Raw genomic sequence first — 8,449 nt, forward strand, 5'->3', positions numbered from 1 at the left:
TCATACATGTCCACATAAGAACTAAAAAAGATTCTGTGTTTCAATTTGGGGGGGGGAGGGTTGTTTGTTTGTTTGTTTGTTTTTGTACTTCCAAGGGACTTTTAAGGGGGTAGAACTTGATGTAGTAGATTTAGATGTTTGCTGCCAAACCTGATAACCTGCCCTTGACTTCCTGAACTCACATTGTTGAAAAAGAGGAAAGACTCTGAAAGTTGTTCTCTCTCCACATGCATGCTAAGGCATGCACATGAGAAGGGAAAGGAAGACAGGCAGGCAGGCAGGCAGGCAGGCAGGCACACACACACATAGACACATAAAGAGACAGACTCACACACTTCATTAGTGACTTAATATAAAATACTTATATTTCCAAACTCTTTAAGTTTTATTTGTTAATCATATCAGAGTTGTTCCTGTCTTACATTATGAGCTCTGTAGTTTGGTAGCAAAGATTTATACCCTGGGTCCTGCTCTTCCTTGCTGGTATCCTTGGGCAAATTCTTAATTATTCTGTTTGTGTTCTAGGTATTTTTTTTTTTTAGATTATAGAATTAAAATAGCAATAGAAACTATTTCTTATGGTTATTCTAGGACCTCAATGAAATAATAACTATTCTATACCTATTAGATGTTTTTATTCATTTTTATCTTGAAAGAAAATATTAGCAAGGTAAGATTTTAAGATTATATTAATAATATATTTTTAGAGTTGTAGAAACATTCTAAGCTACTCTCTGGTAGCCATGGATTTTTCCTGCAGTGCAGGAAGACCTTAGTTTACAGGAGTGGATGGTCATGTCTAAGACAAGGGTTCAAAGGATACCTCTTAATTCTATTTGCTCATTCCCTTTATCCAGTAGATCCTTTTACCCAGAAGGCATCCTCAATCCCTGTTCTTACTTGAGTAGGTTTCATATTAACATAAATTATTTCTCAAATCCAGAAGTTATGAAATTATATATGACATGTGAAGACGGTATGCATAAGGTAAGGAGAAGAGGGTATAACACTGAAATAAAAGTTTTGCTTTCCTTTTTAAAGAATTATTTTTATTTTAAGTGGATAAGGATTGTGCCTGCATTTATCTAAGAGTAGCACCTGCATGCAGTGTCCAGAGTCTAGAAAAAGACATTGGATCCCGTGGAACTGGAGTTACAGAGAGATACAAGCTATCATTTAAATGCTGGTAACTGAGCACTGGTCCTCTGCAAAAGCTGCAGGTGCTCTTAATCATGGAGTTATGTCTTTGCCCTTGTTCTTCTTCCTTTCTAAAAAAGTAACTTCTCTAGTTTGTTGGCAACTTCACATATGTATATGATGCATCTGGGAAATCTCACCTCCCTCCTGTTAGTTCTCTCCCACCTCTCTACCACTTAACCCTTCTCTTCTTCACCAATATCTTGTATCTGTGTCTATTTGTGTTAGTATGTAATCCTCTGAATTTAACTAGGACCATCTGTGTGACCAGCAGTTAGGAGCTCTCCATTGGAGCCTGGTATGCTGAGCAGTAGGTACAATATTGAAGACAGTAACTACCCATATCCAACAATCTACCCATAGCCTAATGGTCTGCCAGTAGGAGCAAGGCCACATCCACCCCTTTCCTTTCCTTGATTGACTGCTATCAGGGCCATCCAAAGTAGCTGTTGTTGTGTGTTCATGATAATAAGGGCTGTATGAAGTATGAAGGAAGCATGACTTTCACACTCTTCCTGCTCTTTCATGTTTCCCACCCCCTCTTCCATTCTGCAATTTCTTGCGCTTTAGAATGGTGACATAGGTGTCCTTTCTAAATCTTAGCCCCCAGCCATCACTTGTTCTATGCTGAGTCTCTGAATTCACTCTGTTCCTGTTGTCTGATCATGAAGAGAAAAACCATTTTAATCATCAGAGATTTGGATGCAACGCTACTATGACTTTGCAGAACCAGTTTTCCTGATCTCCTGCCCACCTCAGGCTCCCTTCAGTAAGGTCTTAAGTTCTTCTTGAAGTCTCTTTTCTACCTACGCTGAAGCCTAAAAATCCCTTTAACCTCTCCCGGCTTAATGTCTCCACACCCTTCAGTTCTCTGCTTGTATCCACAGAGACAAATCATCACTTAGATTAAGGGAAAAGCACATAAATCTAACACTCAAAATTATAGGTGTATATAATTCATTTGGTTTTCTTCAAGAATATTTATTATTACATGTTGTAAGTACATACCCAATGGCCGATAACAATATTTCCCATTATCGTCATCTAAACATTCAATGAACTCAGAGCGTGTATGCTAGGGGTGGCTGCTGGGTGATTTGAGGATAATCAGCATGTACCAATAGGAATTTCCTAATTGCAGTCGCTTGATGGTATCTCTGAACAAGTTGCTCCACCTCTCTGGGAATCTATCTCTTCACTTTAAAATGAAACAAATCCCTGAGGCTTGTTACAATTCTAACATTTCTCTCGCCAAGGTTTTATTTTGCTTAAATTCTTCCCAAGACAGTGCTCACAAGTCTATAGGTTCATAGGCCCATGAAAACCTTTAGATTCAGGATTATTTCATATAATTTTACAGTCACTATCAGCATTTTAGTTGTTATTACCTAAATGTGGATGGCAAAAAAAATGTGCTTACATGTAAATATTCTTAAAGCCTTGCTGTTCTACATCCTAACTTTAAATATCTACTAGCATTCATTGAGATAATCAGATCAAGCAAAGGTTGCAGTTATCTGTGGGATGGGGGCTCCCCACAACATTACAGTCTGCTCAAGTTGTAGCCTCACTATTCTGCTTTCCCCCAAAATAGTGTTGACTGAAACCAATATGAGAGTTTAGAAGATCAATATTTTTCATTTTTTTCTTATTCTGGTCTCCTAAATGCCTTTATCATTGAAAAGGCCACAGGAAAAGAAATCAAGAAAACCTGAAACATAAAACCAGATATCAAAGCTAATTAGATTGATTCTCCTTTAGCCCCATCGTCAATGGCATCCCTGGAGTCTGTCAACAGAGAAAATCTAGAGAAAACGAGACATATCTTTTTAAAGTTACTTGACTTTGGACGTTGAAAGCAACCACAGTGGGGCTTTTTCTTCTCTTTTTGTCCCTGCCTTTTCTGTTCCTGAATCTCCACACAGCATGCTGTGATCCTGGTAATTTGTAACATCTCATGCAGATCTACAGCGCTCAGTAAGGCTTTATATCTTGTACATGTTGGGTGGTAATTGGGGATTTGTATTTTCCACAGGGAAATTTCCCGGAGTAGAGAAGGTTTGTTTCCTTTTTTTATGATTGGCCAGTTGTGCCTGGCTGCTGTGATCTCAGAATGGGTATTTATGGGATGACCTGTGCCACCCTAGTGTGCTGATTATGACTTTCGATGCTGACTATTTATTGCCTAGGGCAAAGGATGCCAGGGTCCCACTCCGTGGAAGGAAGCATTTCAAGGCCACAAAGAAGTACATCACTGGATTTTTACATAGCACAGGGCTGAAATAAATTGACTACTATCCCTTGTAATATTTATTAGAGAAAAATGAAATATTTATGTACTTATTTGTGTAATGGTCATTTTTTTTTTTTTTGGTAGAATTTCAAATGCTTGAAAGAGCCATGCCTTCTTAAGGATACTGTGTTAGAAGCTAGGGAGAATGAGCCTGTGTCTTATTCTTGGTTCAGATTTAGGTTTCATTGTTTGAGTAGTGAAAATCCTCAAAGAGGAGAGATGTTTACTAATATTGTCCACAGAAAGCAGAGCCAGGGAAGATGGCTGATACAAAGAAGGTTGTAAACAGTTTAGAATGCACTTCATATTTGTGAAGCCGCTAGTGAAAATAGAATGTATTTCTTGCCATGGTCAGTCGCTGGAGATTTACGCTATGTTTAATTCCCTGTAATTTTGCTAAGTGAGCATCAGTAAGCATCTACAATGTAAAAATCCCAGAAGTACCAGGATAGACGCAAGAATCGCATTGCCAGTATCAGATAGTCGCTGCCAATGGTTTATCTAGTTGAAGGTTGTGCAGAACTACTGAAATGATATGAGGTAGTATCCAGGGCACTTTCTTGATGACCACAGTCAATGGTTTCATCTAGGTGGCATGTGAGATAATATATAGCCTATGAGTAAGTGAGCTCTCATTTCTTCATGGCAAAAAATGGGTTAGCCAGTTCCTGCTTAGCAAAAATAATAAGCAAATGGTAAATCCAATGCTTGATTCTAGTCTATTAGGTTGGTCTTGTGAGCCAAGCATGAGAGTGGTTTCTTTGCTTTACAATTCTTGGATTGCTACATTTGAAAAACAGTATCCAGGGATGTATAAATATCAACTCAAAAAGAAGAGAACAGCCGGTTCGCTGCGCTCCCAGCCTCCTCACCTCAACCCCTGCCATAGCTGCCACTGTTCCCGCTTCACACGTCACCGCCTCTGAGAACATGGCTCCCACAGTATGCTGATCTTGGCAAGTGTGCCGGGGATGTCTTCACCAAGGGCTATGCCTTTGGCTTAATAAAACTTGATTTGAAAACGAAGTCTGAGAATGGATTAGAATTTACCAGCTCAGGCTCTACCAACACGGAAACCACCAAAGTGAACGACAGTCTGGAAACCAAGTATACAGATGGACTGAGTATGGGCTACCATCGACAGAGGAGTAGAACCCAGACCACACCCTGGGCACTGAGATCTCCGTGGAAGACCAGCTTCCTTGTGGACTGAAGCTGACATTTGATTCATCTTTCTCGCCTAACACTGGGGGAAAAATGCTAAAATCAAGACAGGGTACAAGAGGGAGCATATCAACCTGGTCGTGATGTGGACTTTGACATCGCTGGGCCCTCAATCGGGGCATTCTGGTGCTTGGCTGTGAGGGTTGGCTGGCTGGCTACCAGATGAATTTTGAGACCTCGAAGTCCCGAGTGACCCAGAGCAACTTTGCAGTTGGCTATAAGATGGACGAATTCCAGCTTCATGCTAATATGAATGTCTGGACAGAGTTTGGTGGCTCCATTTACCAGAAGGTGAACAAGAAGTTGGAGATGGCTGGCAATCTCTCCTGAACTGCAGGAAATAGTGACGCTCTCTTTGGAATAGCAGTCAAGTATCAGGTCGACTCTGCTTTTCAGCCAAAGTGAACAACTCCAGCCTGACTGGCTTAGGGTACACTCAGACCCTAAAACCAGGTATCAAACTGAGGCTGTCAGCCCTGCTGGATGGTAAGAACATCAATGCAGGCGGCCACAAGCTTGGTCTAGGAGTGGAATTTGAAGCATAAATGAAATATTGTACAATTGTCTATTTTTAAACTATTTTGCAGCGTAGCTACCTTCAGAATTTAATGTACCTTTTAACGTTGTATGTTGGGGATGGGAGAGTTGATAAATACCACGTTAGACCTCCAGGCTAAGGATGACTCGACTTTAAGGTGTTTACCATTTCAGAGGTACAGCAGAAACCCCATTCCAGAAAGGAGCCTTTTCAGCTGTAGGCGTGGGTTGGGAAGGAGCCCCTCTAGAGATGCCAGGCTGCAGGTAGAAGCTGGGAACGTGTGGACCCTTTGTAAATCTGTATTCAGACCCCAAATGAAATTGTGACTTCCAGAGCATCGAACCCTGGTGTCCTGTTCCCGTACACACCTGCGTGAAAGGGATGTTTTTAGACAGATTGTCATGTCCTGTTCCCATCATACCCTGTTCCCACCCTAGCCCATCAGTTACCTGTTTTACACCAAAAGTAGTCTTTAGGGTGTGGTTAGCTATTTCTTTTGTGCCATTTTAGGGTGGAGAGGGTGGGCATGATGGAACCAGTCGTTCAAGACTTAGTTCTTCCTTGTGTTGTGGTGTGGTTTTCTTTCTTTCTTCTATTTTTTTTTTTAATTTCTCCTTTTGCCATTGCACTAGAGTATGAAATAGCTTCCAGGTTCTCCAGCTCTGAGCTAGGCGGGTGATTGTGGTCTCACAACACTAGGGATCTCAACTGACTCCTCTTGTAGCCTCACCACTATTTTTTAGCAGCTTAATGGGTACATTATAGAGTCTTCCATTTTGTGTGGAATTAGCTCCTCCCCTTCAAATTCTATAATTAACATCACTTAAAATAAAACTTGAATAAAATATTGAAAAAAAAAAGAGAAGAGAACAAAAGGTTGATCTGTTGTGCTTCCTTATTTCCATGGTATAGATTATTTCACCAGTGCCAATTTCACACAATCAACCTAATGATGTCCCTTTAAAAATAGAATGACAGGAGATACATATGCTTCTAAGAGAAAACACTGGCCACCTTCAACACAGCACTGTGATCAAGATACATAGCTAATCTGAACAAGAAGCTCTATAGCAAAATAGTTAAAATTGCAGGTATAACAAATTGTAGGCCAGGTTTAGTACAGACCCTATGATTCATGTAATGTCAGAAAAATTCCAATCTTCTTTATGCCCTAATTTTATTTTTATAAAATGTAGCTGGGAAGACTGAGGGGAGCCTTGTAAAGCATTATCCATTTATCATGAATTAGCTGGCATGTGCTGAAGGGGTGGGCCAGATGACAGCAGAGAATACAGTACTGAGTCATGTACAAACTGGTGAGAGAGGAAATTTAAGTGAAAATGAAGATGCACTTTAAAGTGCTCCAAGTAACAGAATAAGAGAAAAAAAATCAAAATCAAGACCAACACATAGCATCACATGAGATCAAGAATGTATTTTAGAAACTAATTCTTTCTCTTTTTTTAGAAATTAGTTCTTTATTTCATAAAATTGCCCCAAATGTATTGTAATTCTCAACAAGCTTTAACACTGAATTTTATTTTTAATTTGTCATGGAATGATTTCCTCTTGTACAAAATGACCAGGTCTGTAATTTGAGAAACTGCAGCATTGTGCTGTGTTGGGCTGGTGGCTGCCATTCTCTATAATATTAATTAATTAATTAATTTCTCCCTTTTATTAAATGGAGACTCTTTTCTCATTCAATATCATCTGAATAGAGTTTCCCCTCCCTGTACTCCTCCTGGTTCCTCCCCACCTCTGGTCCCATCTAGATCCACTCCCTTTTCTGTCCTTTATTAGAAAAGAACAGGGTTTCTAAGAGAAAGCGAAAAGAAAAATAACAAAATATGTAACATAAAATGAAAATCATCATATCAAAGTTGGACAAGCCAAGCCAACAGAAAAATAAGAGAGCTTTAAGAACAGGCACAAGAATCAAAGACCCACTATTCACACATTCAGGAGTCCCATAAACTGAAAGCTCTAATATACAGGCAGAGGACCTGGTGCAAACCCATGTAGGCCTTGTGATGGCTGCTTCAGTTTCTGTGAGTTCAAATGAACTTTGCTCAGTTGTTTTAGATGGTCTTGTTTTCCTGGTGTCTTTTAATCTCTGTATCCCCTACTCCTGCCTCCAAGGTCTCTCTCACTCTGTGTGGGTCTCTGCATCTACTGTAGCAGGAAGCCTCTCTGATGGTGAATGAATACGGTGCCATTCTAAGAGTATAGCATCATAAGAGTAGAATTCATTTTAATTGTTACTTTCTACTACACTAGGGTTTCCATACCTCCCCTCAAATGCCCTGAAACTCTAGCTGTCTCTTCCCTCATTCCCTCTTTTAATCCCCTCTCCCTAAGCCCTCCCACCTGGCCCTCTCATTCTATTCCCTCCTCCACCTCCAGGCACCATTCCATCAATAATATTTTATTTCCCCCTATCAGAGAGATTCATATGTTCTTCCCAGTTCATTCCTTGCCCAATATCCTCTCTTGGTGTGTGGACTTTAGCTTTGTTATCCTTCATTTAGTGGCTAATATCCAGTTATAAGCAAGTACATACCATATTTATCTTCCTGGTATGGGTTGCCTTAGGATTTTTTTATAGTATCATCCACTTGTCTACAAGATTGATTTTAACAGTGGAGTAATAATTTATGTGTAAGTGGACCACATTTTTTATCCATTCTTCTACTGAAGGACATCTAGGTCTTTTCCAGTTTCTGGCTACTATGAATAGAAAAGTAATAAACATGGCTGAGAAGTATCCTTGTGGTAGGATAAAGCATCTACTGGGTATATATATGCCCAAGAGTGCCCTAGCTGGAACCTGAGGTAGATTGGTTCCCATCTTTATGAGGAACAGTCACATTGATTTCCATAGTGGCTGTTCAAGCTTGTCCTCCCACTATCAATGGAGAAGTGTTCCCCTTCTTCACGTTCTTAACAGTATGAGCTGTCACTTTTGTTATTGATCTTAGCCATCCATCCTGACAGGAGTTAAGACAGAATCTCAGAGTCTTTTTGATTTACATTTTTCTGGTGGCTGAGGATATTGAACATTTCTATAAGTGTTTTTTACCCATTTGAGTTTTCTCTATTGATAATTCTTTTTTTTTTTTACGTCTGTACCTCATTTTAATTGGTTTTGTTTTTTGTTTTGTTTTGTTTTGTTTTGAGACAGGGTTTCTCTGTGT

The 8,449-nt window shown here is 39.8% G+C and overlaps 1 pseudogene; it reads left to right on the plus strand.

The window, feature by feature from the left end:
• Positions 1 to 978: 978 nt before the first annotated feature.
• On the plus strand, positions 979 to 5,259 carry LOC116089385 (annotated as a pseudogene).
• Positions 5,260 to 8,449: the final 3,190 nt, after the last annotated feature.

This window comes from Mastomys coucha, unplaced genomic scaffold (assembly GCF_008632895.1).
Source record: "Mastomys coucha isolate ucsf_1 unplaced genomic scaffold, UCSF_Mcou_1 pScaffold14, whole genome shotgun sequence".
Lineage (NCBI taxonomy): Eukaryota > Metazoa > Chordata > Mammalia > Rodentia > Muridae > Mastomys > Mastomys coucha.